We start from the raw sequence: 20,854 nt of genomic DNA on the forward strand, positions 1-20,854 counted from the left end.
GAGGCCTTTGTTTCTCACCTACACAGACTGTCCCACCTCTGAATGTGCCCAGATGAAAAGAAGCTTCTCCTAGAGCAAAGAGTACAGGAGAGCATAAAAGTGAGAGCTAGAAGCCATCATGTCCTTGTTTCCCTAGCAACAGAAGCTGGACAACTTCATCATTTCTTCATTATTTCTTCTTAGTAAGCACAGAGACCACAGAAAAACTCCAGGAACTGGGGAGGTGACTGAGCAGGTAAGCACTTTCTGTTCTAGCACGAGGACCTGAGTTTAGATTCCTAGCACCCATGCTAAAGCCAGGTATGGCCATGAGTGCTGTGACCACAGTGCTGTAAGAAACAGTAGCATAATGATCTCTGGAGCTTGCTGGTTGCCAGCCTAGCTCCAGGTTCAGTAAGAGACCCTCTCTAAAGGGAACAAGATAGAGAATGATAGAGCAGGACTCCCCAGTGTCCTCCTCAGGAATCTGGGTGAGCACAAGCATGTACACATATATCCACACATACACTGCAGATAGATAGATAGATGGATGGATGGATGGATGGATGGATGGACAGATGACAGACTATAGAAATGGCTCAACATTCAAGAACATTTGCAGTTTTTGCAGAGTGTTGAGGTTGGGTTCTCAGAAACTACATGATGAACTCAAAACCATCTATCACTCCAATTCCAGGGGATCTAATGCCATTTCCTGGCCTCTGTGAGTGCCAGACATGAACAGGGTATACATTCAAGCAAACACTCATACACATAAACTAAAATAGATATTTCAAGAAACAACTCAACTGGCTCATGGTGCTAGAACTCAACCTAGAATACCAGGGCCAGATTTACATACCTAAAACAAACTTCAAGGAACAGAATTTTCTGCTGTTGGCTTTGGTTTATTGATACAGAATATCTCAGTGTAGTCCTGGCTGTCCTGGAACTCACTCTGTAGATCAGGCTGATCTTGAACTCAGAGATCCATCTACCTCATCCTCCCAAGTGCTAGTACTAAAGGCATGAGTCACCACTGCTAATCAAGAACAGGGTTTTTTGCATCTGGCAAAAGGGTCTTGACTTTGAGAGCCAGGGCACCAATGAGACAAGGGTTCTTTTTGCCCAAGCTTATTGTTTGATCCAATCAATCCCAGGCCTTGGTGCCATGAGGGGACATCTAGGTAGGCCCCAGTGATCAATCTGAATTGAAAAGATGGAGCTGGTCATCCAAGAGGGCAAGACAGAGCCCCCTAGCCCATCCAAACAACAACAACAACAAAAAAGCCAGGTGTGGTGGTGTTCAAGACTAGCTTGGTCTACAGAGCCAGTTCCATGACAGCTGGGGCTACACAGAGAAACCCAGTCACACACACACACACACACACACACACACACACACACACACACACACACACAAATTAATATGAACATTAGTGAGAGCAAGAGAAAGAATAAACAATTCATGACGCATATTTAAGTGAGAACAATGGAAATTCTTAAATTAGTTGAAACATGCAATTTTTTTTCTATAAACCTTCCGGTTATATGGTCCTGTTCCTAGGAATTTACACAAATGGTACATTAATAAAGACAGACCACTATTCAACAGTAAAAATAAATGACCTATTGATAAATGCAATATTGGTGGATATTCTATCACATTGTGAATCCTGAGTTAGCATTTGCATTAATTAAATAAATGGGTCAGGGGACTGAGTTAGCAATTAGTGACAGAAAGTAATCATAGAGCATCAGAGGGCATCGGGAAGAGTTAGAGAGACACAATGGAAGTCATTGGGAGGGATCTTGAGTGACAATGCAATTGCTGCTGAAATAGTAGATTAAGGCAGAGCCACTGTGGGAATGTAGGCACATGTGGAGATTAGAGGGCAACTTTTAGAAGTCATGGCATCTGGGGATCAAATTCAGGTCATCAGACCTGTGTGGCAAGTGCCTTTTCCCACTGAGCCATTTCATCAGACTCTGATTTTACATTTCTGAGATAGGATCTTATGTGTCTCAGGCTGGCTTAGAACTTGATGCAGCTGAAGATGAAAGGATGAAAATAGAGCCTAACTCTCTAATGACCACTAAAAGTTAGAAATTTAAAAAAAAAAAAAGTTCATCAGCATGTATTTAAAAATCACCCTCGCTGCATGAAAAGCCCAGGAAAAAAGAAAAACACATGTAATAGCTTGGTCAAGATGACTGGTTTCTGGAAATTATTATTATTCATAACCACCTAGTTTATGAAGAATGTTGTTATACACAACAACAGTCTGGGAATTGTTATGGGTCATCCTGTCTACAAAGAAAATTAATAACTAAAAGAGACAGGACTCATGGCAAGAAGGAAAAACTAGAAAGAACAGGTGCCTCTGCCAATAGATATAGGTAACTCCCTGACTGGAGAGTACATTCTCCCAGCCGCACAAGGACAAGGCCACTGAGCCCGCTGGTCCTAGGGAAAGAAAACCCCCTAACCTTGCAGGTGCGCTAAACAATCCACCCCCACCCCCACCCCACCCCCCGTAAAAACTGTGTACTCTATGAAATCTCTGTAACCTAGGAAACCTTATTAACCATTCCAAGTTTTGAACTATCCCATGACCTTGCTTTTAGGCCTAGTGAAAATAACAGGCTAGCTTTGAAACTGGCCTTGCTAGCTTTGATGTAAATCCTATAAAAGCTATCTCAATTCTGCCCTCGAGGTCCTCAGTCCTCTACCCCTGCATGGCATATGACTGTGGACCCCAGTGCACTTGGAATAAAAATTCCTCATGCTATTTGCATCAAGACCGCTTCTCATGAGTGATTTGGGATGTCGCCTTTCCTGAGTGGGAGCGTGAAGGTCCATGCTTTGCAGGTCTTTCAAAGATGGTACTGAACTTCAAATCCTCCTGCCCTGCCTCCACCTTCTGAGCACCAGGGTTATATATAGGTAGGCTTTACAATGTCCAGTTTATGCAGCCCTGGGAAAATCCAACAGGGCCTTGAACATGCTAAATAAGCAATCAGCTAAGCTACATAAGTCTTTTTTTTTTAAGTTAGATTTATTTTATATTATGTGTATGAGTGTTTTGCATATATGTGTGTCTAAGTTTCTGGTGCCCTTGAAAATCAGTAGGAGCATCAGATCCCCTAGAACTGGAGTTTCAGATGTTTATGAGCCACCATGTGAGTGCTGGGATTGAACCAGTGTCCTCTGAAAGAGCAACCAATGCTCTTAACCACTATGCCATCTCTCCAGCCCTTCATCCATCAGTCTTAACCATTTCTTACCCTTTGACCTTTCTCTTGCATTTGACATTGACCACTCATGTTTTTTTAGCTCTCAGTTCATGGAGCTCCTGACATTGCATGGCCTTTCCTACTACTGACCACTTCAGAAAATGTGTTTCTAGTCACGCACCAGATTGACTTCCAGGCCTCTGTGTAAGAGAAAAGCAGCCCCAGATACTGTTCTGAAAGGGTTAAAGTCTCATTCTTAAGTGTCTAGACACACAAAGGTCACCTTTACATGTCAGACCAGTGCCTTGCCAGCTTTCGGAAGCAGTAGCTATTCTGGCCACAGCCAGACTGATGGTGTCATTCTCCTGATGTCTTTGCTGGCATCTGACCACCTCTTTGCAAGGCTTTCCTCTCAGCCCCTAAATGTGCACTACTCACTTCTCCAGCTCAGAGTCTGTCCTCCAAGACTAGTTCCTGTAAACTGTTCTGTTTACTCTTTTCTGAAATAATTGCTTTCTCTCTTGAGAGTTTCTGTGAGTTAATGTCTAAGATGTTTGCTACTCAACTGGCTCTCATCATGAGTTATTATGTATATACTTAGTTGCAAAGATGATATCTCCCTAAATAGACTCCAATTAGCTTCTCTGCAGGTAGAGGGCTTGACTTAAGTTTTGTTTACTTTTAGGGCATAGTTGTAGATGATCAAGTAATTAACTGAACATTTATTTACTATATCAAAATGACTCAACAAGACATTATATACCTACCAATTGCCAGACAAGTTCTGTGCAGTTGATTAGAGTGAATTTGATACTGGATGACCTCCAACATAAATTACCCATAGTAAATCATCAAAGCTGAGTTAGATATGTTTATAATTGTTAGCACTTGGGAAGTGGAGGCAAGTAGATCAGTGTACACCAAGTTTGAGATTAGCCTGGGCTACAAGGACCCTGTCTCAAGGCGCAAAAGCAGCAAGAAAGCAAGTCACAAATGAATATCAGTCTTTGGTTAAATACAGGTTTCTGTTTCTTGGAGCTTCCTAAAATTAGGACACACCTTGTATGTCAGTTATCAAAAAAAATAGATCTTGCCCCTGGTGCTCTAGTAGATGCTCTGGAATGCTGGCATGTTATGTAATAGTCCCAGACGAGCCAACTAGAAGTCTCAATCCTGTGAATTTTATTTGGGCTTTTCCCATTCCCAACACACAGCACTGACTGATTCCTTATAAGTGTTTCTCCTTACCAAGTGTGATGCCAGGAAGAAAGTGGCTACAGGCCATCCAGCATCCAGCAATGCCTGGCCTGGCATCATCAGCTTTAGGATTCAATCCTACAATAGCTTCTTCTTGCCTATCAGACCCCAGGAAGGCTCGGATCCTCCTGCATAACCACAAACATGACTGTCTAGAAAGCCCCACATTGGCTACTCCACACCCCATCTCTAGCCTCATAAGCCTGTCTACAAGGAAATGAGATGACCTGAGGGACTAACAGGAAACAAATCTCCAGTTGCACAAATGTCGTAAATGCTAAGCAGGAGCTCTATCAATGACTCCATGCCAGATCATCATTTGTAGTTTGGGTTTTTGTTAATCCGGAGTATAATGACAATAATTTTAACTTTTTTTTTCTTTATTATTTCAGGACAGGGTGTGTGTTTTCCCAGCTGTCCTGGATATCACTATGTAGGCCAAAATGGCCTCCAACTCAGAGAGCCACCTGCCTCTGCCTCCCTAGTACTGGGACTACTGGCATGCGCCACCACCACTCAGCTAATTTTAGCTTTTCCAATATTACACTGAGGCAATATGGTGATACATGCCTGTAATCCTAGCATTTAGGAGGTAGGAGATCAGGAGGATCAGAAGTTCAAGGCCATCCTTTGGTAACCTAGCCAGTTTGAGTCAGGTCTGGGCTACATGACACCCTATCTCAAAGAAAAAAATTACCATTAAAAAACAAAAACAACCAACCAACAAAACAAAAAAGAATCTGTCAAGCAGTAGTACGCCACATGGAGAGAGGGTGGTAATATATACACAGAGGATAGTAATGTACACAGAGAGAATGGTAATGTACACACAGAGGCTGGTAATGTACACACAGAGGCTGGTAATGTACACACAGAGGGTGGTAATGCACACACAGAGGGTGGTAATGCACACACAGAGGGTGGTAATATACACACAATGTGGTAATATACACACAGAGGGTGGTAATGTACACACAGAGGGTGGTAATGTACACACAGAGGGTGGTAATATACACACAATGTGGTAATATACACACAGAGGGTGGTAATGTACACACAGAAGGTGGTAATGTACACACAGAGGGTGGTAATATACACACAATGTGGTAATGTACACACAGAGGGTGGTAATGTACACACAGAGGGTGATAATGTACACACAGAGGGTGGTAATGTACACACAATGTGGTAATGTACACACAGAGGGTGGTAATGTACACACAGAGGGTGGTAATGTACACACAATGTGGTAATGTACACACAATGTGGTAATATACACACAGAGGGTGGTAATGTACACACAGAGGGTGGTAATGTACACACAGAGGGTGGTAATGTACACACAGAGGGTGGTAATGTACACACAGAGGGTGGTAATGTACACACAGAGGGTGGTAATGCACACACAGAGGGTGGTAATGCACACACAGAGGGTGGTAATATACACACAATGTGGTAATATACACACAGAGGGTGGTAATGTACACACAGAGGGTGGTAATGTACACACAGAGGGTGGTAATGTACACACAGAGGGTGGTAATGTACACACAATGTGGTAATGTACACACAGAGGGTGGTAATGTACACACAATGTGGTAATGTACACACAATGTGGTAATGTACACACAGAGGGTGGTAATGTACACACAGAGGGTGGTAATGTACACACAATGTGGTAATATACACACAGAGGGTGGTAATGTACACACAGAGGGTGGTAATGTACACACAGAGGGTGGTAATGTACACACAGAGGGTGGTAATGTACACACAGAGGGTGGTAATGTACACACAGAGGGTGGTAATGCACACACAGAGGGTGGTAATGCACACACAGAGGGTGGTAATATACACACAATGTGGTAATATACACACAGAGGGTGGTAATGTACACACAGAGGGTGGTAATGTACACACAGAGGGTGGTAATGTACACACAGAGGGTGGTAATGTACACACAATGTGGTAATGTACACACAGAGGGTGGTAATGTACACACAATGTGGTAATGTACACACAATGTGGTAATATACACACAGAGGGTGGTAATGTACACACAGAGGGTGGTAATGTACACACAGAGGGTGGTAATGTACACACAGAGGGTGGTAATGTACACACAGAGGGTGGTAATGTACACACAGAGGGTGGTAATGCACACACAGAGGGTGGTAATGCACACACAGAGGGTGGAATACACACACAATGTGGTAATATACACACAGAGGGTGGTAATGTACACACAGAGGGTGGTAATGTACACACAGAGGGTGGTAATGTACACACAGAGGGTGGTAATGTACACACAATGTGGTAATGTACACACAGAGGGTGGTAATGTACACACAATGTGGTAATGTACACACAGAGGGTGGTAATGTACACACAGAGGGTGGTAATGCACACACAGAGGGTGGTAATATAAACACAATGTGGTAATATACACACAGAGGGTGGTAATGTACACACAGAGGGTGGTAATGTACACACAGAGGGTGGTAATATACACACAATGTGGTAATGTACACACAGAGGGTGGTAATGTACACACAGAGGGTGGTAATGTACACACAGAGGGTGGTAATATACACACAATGTGGTAATGTACACACAGAGGGTGGTAATGTACACACAGAGGGTGGTAATGTACACACAGAGGGTGGTAATGTACACACAATGTGGTAATGTACACACAGAGGGTGGTAATGTACACACAGAGGGTGGTAATGTACACACAGAGGGTGGTAATGTACACACAATGTGGTAATGTACACACAGAGGGTGGTAATGTACACACAGAGGGTGGTAATGTACACACAGAGGGTGGTAATGTACACACAATGTGGTAATGTACACACAGAGGGTGGTAATGTACACACAGAGGGTGGTAATGTACACACAATGTGGTAATGTACACACAGAGGGTGGTAATGTACACACAGAGGGTGATAATGTACACACAGAGGGTGGTAATGTACACACAATGTGGTAATGTACACACAGAGGGTGGTAATGTACACACAGAGGGTGGTAATGTACACACAATGTGGTAATGTACACACAGAGGGTGGTAATGTACACACAGAGGGTGGTAATGTACACACAGAGGGTGGTAATGTACACACAGAGGGTGGTAATGTACACACAGAGGGTGGTAATGTACACACAATGTGGTAATGTACACACAGAGGGTGGTAATGTACACACAGAGGGTGGTAATGTACACACAGAGGGTGATAATGTACACACAGAGGGTGGTAATGTACACACAATGTGGTAATGTACACACAGAGGGTGGTAATGTACACACAGAGGGTGGTAATGTACACACAATGTGGTAATATACACACAATGTGGTAATGTACACACAGAGGGTGGTAATGTACACACAGAGGGTGGTAATGTACACACAGAGGGTGGTAATGTACACACAATGTGGTAATGTACACACAGAGGGTGGTAATGTACACATAGAGGGTGGTAATGTACATGGTAATGTGTGGCAGTTAATGAGGCTGGTGGTGTGAAGCAGCCTAACTCACACTGCCTCTGTGAGTGGGTATTAGCAAACCCACAGTGAACCCCTAGATCAGACAAAACTGGAACCTTCAGAAACTTCAGAGCAGCTAAAATGCCTAGATCGATCCACCTTGGTAAAAGGTGTGAAGCCAAGTCTATGCTGTCAGAGTGGCCCTGAACAGACTCCACACTTCTTGGACTTACTGAACTCTACCCCAAGTCTTCTGTCTACATTCTTTACATAAATTATAAGATTACTGGACCCAGCTGATGGAGATTTTTTTTTTTTTTTTTTTTGTCTCCTCTCTTTCCAGGCATCGAAGACTTGTTTAAAGGATGTAATCACAACTTTGAATAAGCTGACATCTTTCTCATATGACTTTATTTTGGTTTTGTTTTGGTCATATTCTCCTCTATTGTAATTTTTATCTATATGTTCTGATGTTTATCCTCTCATTTAGGCTTTGAGCATTGTAATGGCTATTCTTCATTATCAACTTGACTGGATTTCAAATCACTTAGGAGATTCTTTGTAATTGTGTTGGTGTGTCTGTGACCTTGAACTCCTGATCCTTCTGCCTCCGTGTCTCAATGCTGGATGTATAGGCAAGTGCCACCACACTGGCTTCATGCATCTACCTTTAAAGAATTCCTAAAATGCATCAAATTTTGTGGCTCAGATAGCCATTACTGTGAATATGGCTATTCAGGACCTATGAGAACTGACAAACTGTCCTGGTGTTCCCTGGATCTGATAAAGGGGAGTGTGACTGGGGACGAGGGTCAGTGCACATTTTTCAGAGATGCCGTAGCATAATGGAGGGGAGAACATTGGAGCCAGATTGCTGGACTGGGAACTGAGGTCATGACCATCTACTAATGACCTTACTTAAAACCTAAGTTTTCTCTCCTGCTGCTGCTGCTGCTACTGATGATGATGCTGATGATGCTGATACTGATGATGGTGATGATGATGCTCTTCCTCTTCCTCCTTTTCATCTTCTTCTTTCAGGTAGGGTTTACTCTGTAGCCCTGGCTAGGATGGAGCTTGCAGTGACTATCCCAGTTCTGCCTCCCAGCACTGGGATTACAGATGTATACCCTACATCACGCCCAGCTATTGAAATGTTTTTCTAACAGAACTCTGCAATAAATTCTTAGGGAGAGAGTACCGAATCAAAAGGGGGAATGGACATGTGATTTTGCTCAATCTTGCCCAATTCCCCTCCAAAGGGCTGTGCCATATCACATTCCCATTAGCTGTGTGTGATTGTGTCTGTTTTTATGCACATGTGTTACATGTACACACATTTAGGTAGACACTCATAGACATACAAAAATAAATAAACCATAAAAAGAAAAGATCTCTCTGTCATCGTGGACCTTCTGTCCTCCAAAATGCATACCAAAGAGCTGTAGTAATCTTTTTTGTTTATTTGGGGTGGGAGAGGTTTGAAATTTTGAGACCAGGCCTTACATATTCAAAATGGCCTCCAACTTGCTATGTAAATTATCAGAAACTCAAGGTCATTCTTAGCTACTTACTTAGCAAGCTCAAGGATAGCCTATGATATGTGAGAATCTGTCAAAAACAATTAAAAAGTTAGTCTTGAGCCAAGCGGTGGTAGTGCTTGCCATTGATCCCAGCACTTGGAAGGCAGAGGCAGGAGGATTTCTGTGGGTTCAAGGCCAGCCTGGTCTACAAGGCAAGTTCCAGGACAGCCAGGGCTTCACAGAGAAACCCTGTCATGGAGGGAAAAAAAAGTTAGTCTCATAAACCTGAGGACTGAGCTGTCTTAGTGAATAGGTTGAGAGGTAAACAGGTCCAACTTTCTTTCTTCATCACAGACAAGAACCTGAAATAGAACAGGGATGGTGGTACAACCCTTTGGTCCCAGCATTCCAGAGGCAGGCAAATGTCTGTGAGTTTGAGGCCAACCTAACTACATACGTATTGAATCCTAGGCCAGCCAAAACTACATAGTAAGACTCGGTCTCAGGCAAACAAAACAGCCTGGCCATGGTGCATACATACACCTTTGATCCCAGCACTCAGGAGACAGAGGCAGACAGATCTCTGAGCCTGGCCTACAAAGCTAGTTCCAGGACAGCCAGAACTATACAGTGAGACTCTGTCTGAAAAAAACAAAACAAACACCAAAATGGGATATAGGACTGACAGACACTCCCACCCCAATCCTTGCCAGTGCCAGTGGAGGACAGACCTTTGTTTCACTTTTTATATAAACCATACTCCATCGCCAAAGCAGCATGGTGCTCACCTCTCTCCTCTATGACCTGGCTAGTTGCCACTGTAGTCTCCCATCTGGTTCCATTATCACCTTCTGATTTAGTGCTACCCTGGTCAACTAATACCTCCAGCCCTCCCCTTTCCAAGGCCCACTTTGTCCTCCCAAGACTAACATGGTACAAACTGACGTTAGCTAAAACTTGCTTGATTGCACCTCCAGGGAATAGATACCTGACCACATTCACATGTCCTCTTTCATCTGAAACTCTGGGAACCATGGTGTTCAAGCCATGCACATTGTGATTCTACTTCCTACAATGGAACTTACTGCAATCTGAGTATTAGATTTTAATATTAGACACTTGTATACTAGCCTCAGGAATATTCTGGCAGTGGCTGAGCTTGTAAGTGAATATTTGTGGTAATGTTTTTGTTTGTGCTTTAACAAATATAGCTTGCCTGAAGATCTGAGTGAGTGCCAAGATAGCCACTGGTTAGCTGTAGAGGCCAGACAATGGTGGCACACACCTTTAATACTAGCACTTGAGAGACAGAGGCGGTCAGGTCTCTGTGAGTTCAAGGCCACCCTGGGCTACACAAAATTGATCCAGTCTAAAAGAAAAACAGAACTAGGCAGTGGTCGCTCACAACTTCAATCCCAGTACTTTGTGGAGACAGGAAGGGATATGGCTTGGCAGTGAGAGAAATACAAGGAGGGAAGAAACAGAAGTTTAGTTCAGTCTGACACTTCATAGAGACAGCATTCAGTATAAAGATTCCTAGGGACAGTCTGAGGAGTCAGTAGAGGTAAGAACTAGTGGTTGGCTATTCTGCTTCTCTGGTCTTTCAGCTTTAACCCCTACATCTGACTCTGGGTTTTTATTATTAAAACCAATTAGAATTGAAGCTACAAATACTATTGGCAGGCCCTCAGAGTCTCTGAAACACAGGATGTGAAGGGTCTTTAAAGGATGACGCTTCTGTTTGTGCGATATGAGGAAAGAAAGAATTCATTTCAATAGCTGTGAAGGCATTTTGTGCTTGTGACTGATAGTTCAATATTGACAATTAATGAAGATTATCCTCCATAGTGCCATAAGGTTTCATGGAATCAGTCAAAGGCTGAGGGCCTTCAAGAAAACCCAAGGTTTCCTAAGAAGGAATTCTTCCTCATGAGTGACATGGAACTTCTGCATGAGTTTCTAATTTCTATTTTATTTTGTTTTGTTTTTCAACACAAGGTTTCTCTGTAGTTTTGGAGACTGTCCTGGAACTCACTCAGTAGACCAGGCTTACCTCTGCATCCCGAGTGCTGGGATTAAAGGTGTATGCCACTACCACCTGGCTCCATTGAGCTTCTTAAAACTCTAATACATACTGGAAATACAGCCCAGTGGTTAAGAGCATTTTCATGTTCTTGTAGAGAATCCAGATCTGATTCCAAGCATTCCATTGGCAGTTTACAACCATATGTAACTCTGATCCCAAGGGATCCAACACCATAGTCTAGCTTCTAAGGGCACTAGGTACACATGTGGTAAACAAACATATATGCAGACAAATCACCCATACACATACAATAAGTTTTTAAAAGTAACTACAATATATAGTTCAGGGCTAGGCGGATGCCTTAACAGTGAAGGACACACTTGGCATGTGCAATACCCCAAATTCAATTCCCATCTCTAAAATAATAAACATATAGTGTGTAGAGAAATAATACTGTAAAGCTTGGATCCAAAGATGGAACAAACTTTCAACCTGTCTCAACCAATAAACATTTAGAAGACAAGAATAAGAACACATATGTCTAACCCCAGCACTTAAGAGAGGTAAAAGCTTGAGTCTAGCTTGGGTTACATTATTGAGCTCCTGACTCGAGAAAACAAGTGTTTGACATTAAATTGTATTAAGGTTTTCCAGAAGAGAGGTGTAGCACCAGTAATAAAAACCTAGTGACTGAGAATAGGGTTCAAGCTTCAAGCTGAAGATAAAAAAAAAAAAAAAAAAACAAAGCAGCTGTCCCCTAGGTCTTACCTTTACCTCAAGCTAAAAGGGCTGTCCTCTCCTCAGCGAGACTGGAAAATAAAAATCTCTAAGACTAACTTCCCTTCTTCTTTTTATACCTCTCAAATTCTGGAAATAAATGTGTGTGATCCCAAGTGCTGAGATCATCTTTCTGTGAGCTGTTTCTCTTAAGGACTGAATCCGTTTCCTGTAGCTCCATGTGGACTAACAGATTTGTCTGCTGGTCTCTTGAGTCCTGGGATTAAAGGCGTGTGGCACCACTGCCTGGTTCTGCAGCTTGTGGCTAGCTTTGCTTTCTGTGCCCTTAAGGCAAGCTGTAATAAATCATAAATAATATATCACCACAGTTGGGTTAGGATGCTTGCCACCAAGCCTGATGATCAACCCATGTGTTAGATGGAGATAAGCAGCTACTGCAGGTTGTTGCACACACACATACACACACAAAAAATCAATCAATCAATCAATCAATCAATCAATCAACCAATGTGTGGAGGAAAAAGTAATAACAGAAAACTTTGGAGGCAGAGGCAGGCAGATCTCTGTGAGTTCAAGGCCAGGCTGGTCTGCAGAGTGAGTTCCAGGACAGGATTCAAAGCTACACAGTGAAACTCTGTCTCAAAACACAGAAAAAAAGAAAAAAGAAAAAAAAGGAAAGGAAGGAAGGAAGGAAGGAAAGAAGGAAGGAAGGAAGGAAAGAAGAGCAAGGCACTGGGGAGGTGGAGGCAGAAGTCCAGGTATTCAAGGCCTGCTTCATCTATATGAAGTACAAGGCCAGCCTGGAATATATGACACCTTGCTTAGTAAATTTCCTTTTATAATTTACATATGAATGTATACTATAAAGTTGTAAAGCTAAATTTATTTTTCTTGAGAAAGATTAAGTCATCTTTGTTGGTTTTCCTATAAAACCCCAGGCTGTAATAGGTAGTTATATTTCATATTTGTAGTTTGTGATCTCTATTATGAGACACATCCTCATATAAATCAATACTGGAAGTACTGTTTTATTTAAAAAAACAAAAACAAAACTATGTTTAAATATTCCTTGCAAATAACTGTAGTATTTGTTTGTTTAGTTTTTTTTTAAAAACAGGTCTATTTATTTCTATATTATATGCGTGAGTGTTTTGCCTGCATGTAAGCGTACTTCTAGCATGCCTGGACGACATGGAGATCAGAAGAAAGTGTCAGAACTTTTGGTACTGGAGTTATGGATGATTGTGAGCCAATCACCGTGCAGATTCTAAGAACTGAACCCAAATCCTCTATAAGAGCAGCAAATTCTCTTAACCATTGAGCCCTCCCCAGCCTCCATTTTTAGTGCCTTAAATGAATAATGATCTCACAAAGTATGCTATCTGTAGGCTGAAGTTATAAGTGTGTCTGTTTATGTTATAAGACATTAAAAATAAAATTACTTATTTTTTCTGTGTAATTAATTCAGCATGATCAGTTTCCATGATTTTAGGAATTATTGCTTTCTGGGTACTCAAAGTGTGAAAATAAAACATTAAGGTTGTAATTTAATTCTTGGCCTATTGCCCTGATGCCCTGATGTCCCATTTAAAATAAAACATGTTCTTATTCTCTCTCTCTCTCCCTCACCTCCCCCCCCCCGTGTGTGTGTGTGTGTGTGTGTGTGTGTGTGTGTGTGTCTGTATTGAGGGGGTTGCATGACTGAGGACAACCTCAAGTACTTCTCCTCCCTTTCACCTTGCTGTAGACAGGGTCTACTTGTTGATTTCCAGCTGCACACACCAGGCTAGCTGGCTGAGAACTTCAGGGGAATTCTTCACTTTCCATTGCCCTTGGAGACACTGGGATTACAGGAGCTCACAGTAAGCATTCAGCTTTTTACATGGTTCTGGAGATTCAAACTCAGGTCCTCACAATTATATGGCAAGTGCTTTAACCCACTGAACTGTCTCCCCAGACTCATATTACCTTTTGAAAATAAATCTATTTACCCAGTGTGGGGATATGTACAAGCACACATGTGGCTGTCAGAGGACAGCTTGTAGGAAGTGGTTTTCTTTTTCTATTTTGTGGGATTCAGGGATTAAACTCAGGCTTCACCGCAAGTACCCTTACCCAGTGAACCATCCTGCACACACACTTGCACACACACACACACACACACACACACACACACATATTAACTTTTTCTGGAAAGCAAGGTTGTGTATTATATATTGATGATTGAATTTTGGTGTAATACCTTTATTATAAAAGGATTCTCACTTGAAGGGTAGGACCAAAAGGGTCTTCATCTCTGCCCCTTCTGCTGCTGCCCACATGTTTGTGATAGGTATGAACCATGAGAAGTGTGACAGCTCAGTCAAGTTTGTCAACAATACTCCCTGCACCACCAACTGCTTAGCCATCAACCAAGGTCATCCATGACAACTTTGGCATTATGGAAGGGCTTGTGACCATAATCCATGCCATCACTCCTATCAAGAGGACTGTGGAAGGCCCCTCTGGGAAGCTGTGGCTTGATGGCCATGGAGCTTCCCAGAACATTATCCCTGCATCCACTGGTGCTGCCAAGGCTGTGGGCAAGGTCATCCCAGAGGTGAATGCTCACGGGCATAGCCTTCCTATCACAATGTGTCCACTGTGGATCTGACATGTTGCCTGGAGAAAGTTGCTAAGTATGAAGACATCAAAAAGGTGGTGAAGCAGGCATCTGAGTGCCACTGAAGAGCATCCTGGGGCATCTGAGGGCCACTGAAGGGCTTCCTGGACCACACTGAGGACCAGGTTGTCTCCTGTGACTTCAACAGTGACTCCCACTCTTCCACCTTTGACGCTGGGGCTGGCATTACTCTCAATGACAACTTCGTAAAACTCATTTCCTGGTATGACAATGAATACAGCTATAGCTACAGGGTAGTAGACCTCATGGCCTACATGGCCTCCGAGGCATAAGAAGCCCACCCTGGACCACCCACCCCAACAAGGACATGAGAGCAAGAGAGAGGTCCTGGCTGCTAAGCAGTCCCTGTCCCAACCCCTGATACTGAGTATCTCCCTCAGTTTCCATCCCAGACCCCTGGAATAACAAGGGGGCTTAGGAAGCCCTACTCTCTTGAATAACATCAATAAAGTCCACTGCACCCCCCAAAAAATTAAATTTTAAAAATGAAAGGATTCTCAATAAGTGTCCTTACCAGATTAGTCATGTCCCTGGCCCCCACACTAACTGTTGATGGAAAATAAGGTGGATAGTGATAGTTGAATTTTGGCCTGGTACCCTCTAATTGAAGTTACAGCTGTGTAGTTTTGTGGGAAGGTTAAGCATCGATATCAGCACTAACAACCACTTTAACAGTCCCCAGCCAACTGGCTATGAGCAGAAGGTGGTGTTTGGTCTGTCTCAGATGGGTTCTTGAAAAGAAAGACTAAAGTAGGTTATCTCAATATCAAAGGCAAGGAGATGAATTATGGATGACTTGGGTGTGTGGAACTGATCCGATAAAAATGCAAGATTTCTAGGCCAAAGCTAATCTAATTAAATCAAAGCTCAAAAGCCATGCATTAGACTAAAGAGCCTATTTATTAATAATATAAAATAGAATTAATAACCTTAGAATCTGAAGAAGTCATAACAGTCGGTAAGATAAGGCCCAGCTGATAAATATGGGAGGGGTTTGCTCCATATTTTTTCTCAAGAATAAGTTATGCTCTCTCATGCAAACATCTGAAAACAAACCCGAGCTCACCAGAGTCCAAGAATACAAACAAACTGCAACAGCAGTGAGAGTCCATTCTCCGCCTATGGATTCAGGGAAGAGAGAAAGAAACAAAACCAGAAGTGAACGCCTGCTGGGAAAGAGTTTCACAAAACATCCCAGACTCTGACCTAGTCACATCTCTTTGTGACTCTAACAAGGGAAGAGCTCAGTCACAAAGACATCTTAGCCCTCATGAATCTGAGCCTGGGAGATGTAGAGTTCTAGACCAAATTGGGCTGCCAAGAGCCTGCCTTCAAGATAGTAAGTTTTGCAGGCCAGTAGTTGCACGCCTTTAATCTCAACGCTCAGGAGGCAGAAACTGTGAGTTCAAGGCCAGCCTGGACTACAGAGGTAGTTCCAAGACAGTCAAGGCTACACTGAGAAACCCTGTGTCAGAAGAGAGAAAGAGAGAAATAGTAAGTTTATAAAAATCATATCAATAAAATCCGGTACAAATAGCAATGTTCTACTAAGGCAGAAGCTGGAAGGGGGGTGGGGTGGGGAGAAGGCTCAACACAAAAAAACCAAACGGCTCAACAACAGATAATAAACAAGCAAAAATAAAATTGTGAGAGTAATAAACTGCATTTGTAAGTGCCTTTGTGGCTTTTTTTTTAAGCTGTGACAATTTTATTCTTTAGCAGTCAGTATGCCTTTATCTCTTTCTAGATCTTGAATAATGAAGGACATGATTTGAAGCTGGCACCTAGCTTACTGCAGCTTACCTTCTCTGTCTGATAGCCACTTATTTTCAGTCTCTTCCTGCTGGAGAAGTCAGCTGGCAAACTACTAAGAGGAAGTATATTATGAAGTTTTCAAGATGCAGCTTTTGTTTTCATATCTCATTGCTCTCTGCCAAGCAACTTCAGATTAGGAGACATCCTGCCCCATCTGCTTTCCTTAATATAAAAGAGCTCAGGATTGTTCCAGAACATACAGCCACTAGTCACTATTGGATATAAAAAGCAAAGTTGAATTGAGGTAGGAAAAGAACTACATAAAAAATCTGTTTCTATTTCTGAAAGTAACAAGGAGAATTTGCTTTGTGTTGATTAGAGTCCTGTGGATGACAAAGTCAGTCCAGACAGAAGTCTAAAAGAGTCAGTTCCTGGTGCTGGAGTGTTGGCTCAGTGGGTAAGAACACCCACAGCTTTGAGGGGATGAAGGCTCCATTCCCAGCACATATATGGCAGGCAGCTCATAGCTGGCTATCACGCTATCTCCAGGCCATCTGATGCCTCTTCTGACCTCTAAGGCCGCCTGCACAGGTGGTGAACACAAACACATCTAGGCACCCATGAGACTGAATGCACACACACAGACAAGTTAAATGCAAAAAAAAAAAAAAAAAAAAAAAAGTCTGTACCTGACTAAAAATAACTACAACCCTGCTCTGAGAAAGCTTTGTGATGGAATGTCTTTCAGCTCTGTTGGAGGTGTTGCTCAATAGAAAAGCCTTTGCTTGTTGTCATGAGACCCCAGGTTCCATCCCCCACCCCCCAGCTCTATGGACACATACACACACACACACACACACACACAGAGAGAGAGAGAGAGAGAGAGACAGAGAGACAGAGACAGAGAGACAGAGAGACAGAGAGACAGAGAGAGCTAGAGCTAATTCCTAACTGGTTGAAGGGGATTGAACTACAAAAATTTCTTCATGGAAGAAATTCCACAGACTTAATGAAGAGAAGTTAGACTAATTGTAAAGAAACTTGGAAAAACGTATTACATCAGAAAATCAGAGTTGAGATGCAGCTAATAGTGTATAAATTTAGGTCCATGTGTACCAACTGGGAAATTACAGACTGTCAGCTGCCAACCTGGGACATGAAATCCAGAAAGACCTCCAGGTAAAATCTAGAGAGTACATGTAACCGCCAAAAGAGAGGGTATGATTTACAATGTTTATGGAGGCCTCAAACGTTATTCCTTGGTGAGAAGGGGGAGTTGGGGAGATAGACAAGAAATAAGAAGACTGGGGGAGGGAGGCAAATGCTCAGCATATAACATATACTTTACACAAGTTTTAAAAATAAATTAAGAAAATGAGACAAGAAGAAAAAAAAATAGCAACAGTACCAAATAACTGAAGCGTGGCTGTGGAGGCAGCAGGATCAGAGTTCCAATGTCGCTTTGACTATATAGCAAGTTCAAGGCCAGTTTGAGCTACATGAGATCCTGTCTCACAAAGCAAACACCAGGGCTGGCATAATGGCTAAGTGGATAAAGTGGGAAAGCAAATTTGGTGGCCTGTTTTCAGTCTCCCAGAACTCACATAGCAGGGGAGAACCAACCCCCAGAAATTGTCCCCTCACCTCCACATGAAAAGTGGCACACGTTTGCCACCCCACATGTTATACAAAGTTTTTAAAAATTAAATGTTTTCAGAAAGGAGAAAGATCCTGTGCCTCAAAACACAAAAACAAACAAGGATCCAAAAAAATGGACTGTAAGAGACTGTCAAGACAGTCTAGCTGATAAAAGTGCTTGCCATCAAGCCTGAAGACCCAAATTTGACCATTGGAAAACAGGATGGAAGGAGGGAACAGACTTCAGAAAGTTGTCTTGACAGCCACATGTGTGTGACAGATGTGCGCCTACACACACACACACACACACACACGACACATGCACAGACACTTGAAATAACTGAAATTAAAGTTGAAAGACAGACTATAGGAATTTTGAATTTTAAATAGTTAAAGAAGGCAGTAAGGTCAGGTAGGAGGAAAGCAGGGAGCCATGGTAGTGTTTACAGCCAGAGGAGTACTGCAAACAGAGTTTCCTGTTCTGAGGACCTCCCAAAGCATCCCACCAACATTGGATTGTTTTGATGTAGTCTTGTTCAAAGGTAGAGAATGATGGGTTGAAGGTTTGTCTTATTGGTCCGAATAGTGTGACACATTAGAGCTACATGAAGCCATGACACTGGTTCCAATGCAGTGTTGAGCTTGTTTTAATTAGGACAGGAGAAAAGCCTGAACATCCCCAGGGGGTCTATGAGAACTCCAAATGCTGGAGAGATGGCTCAGGGAACTGGCTACTCTTCCAGAGCAACAGCCCTGCCTAACTTAAAACTTGCTTTGTACATCCACCTGTCTCTGCCTCCCAAGTGCTGGGATTAAAGGCGGGCACCACCATCTAAACTCTACATTCTTTAGGCTCCTACATGAGTTCTCATCCACAATTATTATGCCTGCTTGTCCACCCCATGACAAAGAAGTGAGGGGCTCTGCTGAGGCCACCTTGCCACCCTAGACATAGTTGAAAGCCCTTCATATCTAACTTCAAGCTCTGTATTCTGCCCATTGCCTCAGTGGGCCTGGGTCCTAGCTGTCATCCTTGACCTTATTTAACACAAACACAAACACATGTAACACAAAAACAAAAGACCCAGAGACTGATACCAGGTTCAAACTTCAAGCTGAATATCAGAAAAGCAAAACAGCTGGCCACTAGCTTCTTACCTCTACCTCAGGCTGAAAGGGCTGATCCTGTCTCCAGCCACCTGCTTTCACCAAGCCTCAGACTGTAACCTCTCCTCAGCATGGCTGGAGAAAGAATGCCTTGTACAGAATCCTGACACTGACTTATATTCCTCTCATGATTCCTGCAATTAAAGGTGTGAGCTATAATTCTCTTTTGGACTGACTCAATCTTGTGTAGATCTGGGTATCCTTGGACTCACAGAGATCCATCTCCTCTTAATCCTGAGTCCTAGGATTAAAAGTATGTACCACCACCACCTCCTAGCTTCTGGCTATTGGGACTAAACATGTGTGCCTGTTGTTGGTGGAGGGGTTGTTTTGTTTGTTTGTTTTCAAGACAGAGTTTCTCTGTATTGCTTTGGAGCCTGTCTTACAACTAGCTCTGTAGACCAGGCTGGCCTTAAACTCACAGAGATCTACCTGCCTCAGCCTCCTGAGTGCTGGGATTAAAGGCGTGTGCCACCAACTCCCAGCTTGTGACAGGTTTCAATAGCCAGTGGCTGACTTTGCTTTCTGAATTCACAGGCAAGCTCTAATAAAACATAAATAATATATCACTACACACACACACACACACACACACACACACCCCTGTGGTGGAATGTCAAAGGAAACGTCAGGCATCCCACTCTATTACTCCCCACATTATTCCCTTGAGACAGTGTCTGTCACTGAACCTGAAGCTAGGCTGGTGACAAGCAAGCCCCAACAATGTATCTCTGCGGTGCTCCCCACATTGTTCAGGTTACAGGAATGCGTGGCCACATCTCAGCTTTTTGTGGGGGTACTTGGGATTCAAACTCAAATCTTCCTGCTCCTAGACACATTAGACTAGACTAATGACACCATCTTCCCAGGTCCTTCTTTTCACGTTTTAGAGACAGTGGCTCACTGTAGCCTAGAGTGACCTGCAGCTCCCTCTCTAACCAAGGATGGCTTTGAAATGAGGGAGACCCTCCTATCTCAGCCCCCTAAGTGAACCAACACACCTGATCCTTAACCTTATTAAGACTAAAAAACCCGACGTTTTCTAAATTGTCTAAGACAGGACAGGAAATAGACAAAACCAACACTATAATGCTAATGAATTGATTTTTAAATGTATGAATGTATTTCAATTTTTATAAAATGTACGCAGCACAATGGACTATTTTGACTATTTGAGTAAGTATACCGTTCACTGGTACTGAGTGTGCTCACGTGTGATATAACCATCACCTCATCCACCTCCACAATTCTTCACTGCAGTTAAGGATGAAGCCAGAGGGAGGGCTGCTCTTTTCAAGTCTGGAAAGGGAATCCCATTATACAAGGTAGAAAAGAATCCACCAAACTGAGCCATGTGT

General features: G+C 42.8%; 1 pseudogene; it reads left to right on the forward strand.

The window, feature by feature from the left end:
- The first annotated feature begins 428 nt into the window (after nucleotides 1-428).
- On the forward strand, nucleotides 429-15,208 carry LOC127238067 (glyceraldehyde-3-phosphate dehydrogenase-like; annotated as a pseudogene).
- The last annotated feature ends 5,646 nt before the right edge of the window (nucleotides 15,209-20,854 follow it).

Source organism: Phodopus roborovskii, unplaced genomic scaffold, assembly GCF_943737965.1.
Source record: "Phodopus roborovskii unplaced genomic scaffold, PHOROB, whole genome shotgun sequence".
NCBI classification, from domain to species: Eukaryota; Metazoa; Chordata; class Mammalia; order Rodentia; family Cricetidae; genus Phodopus; species Phodopus roborovskii.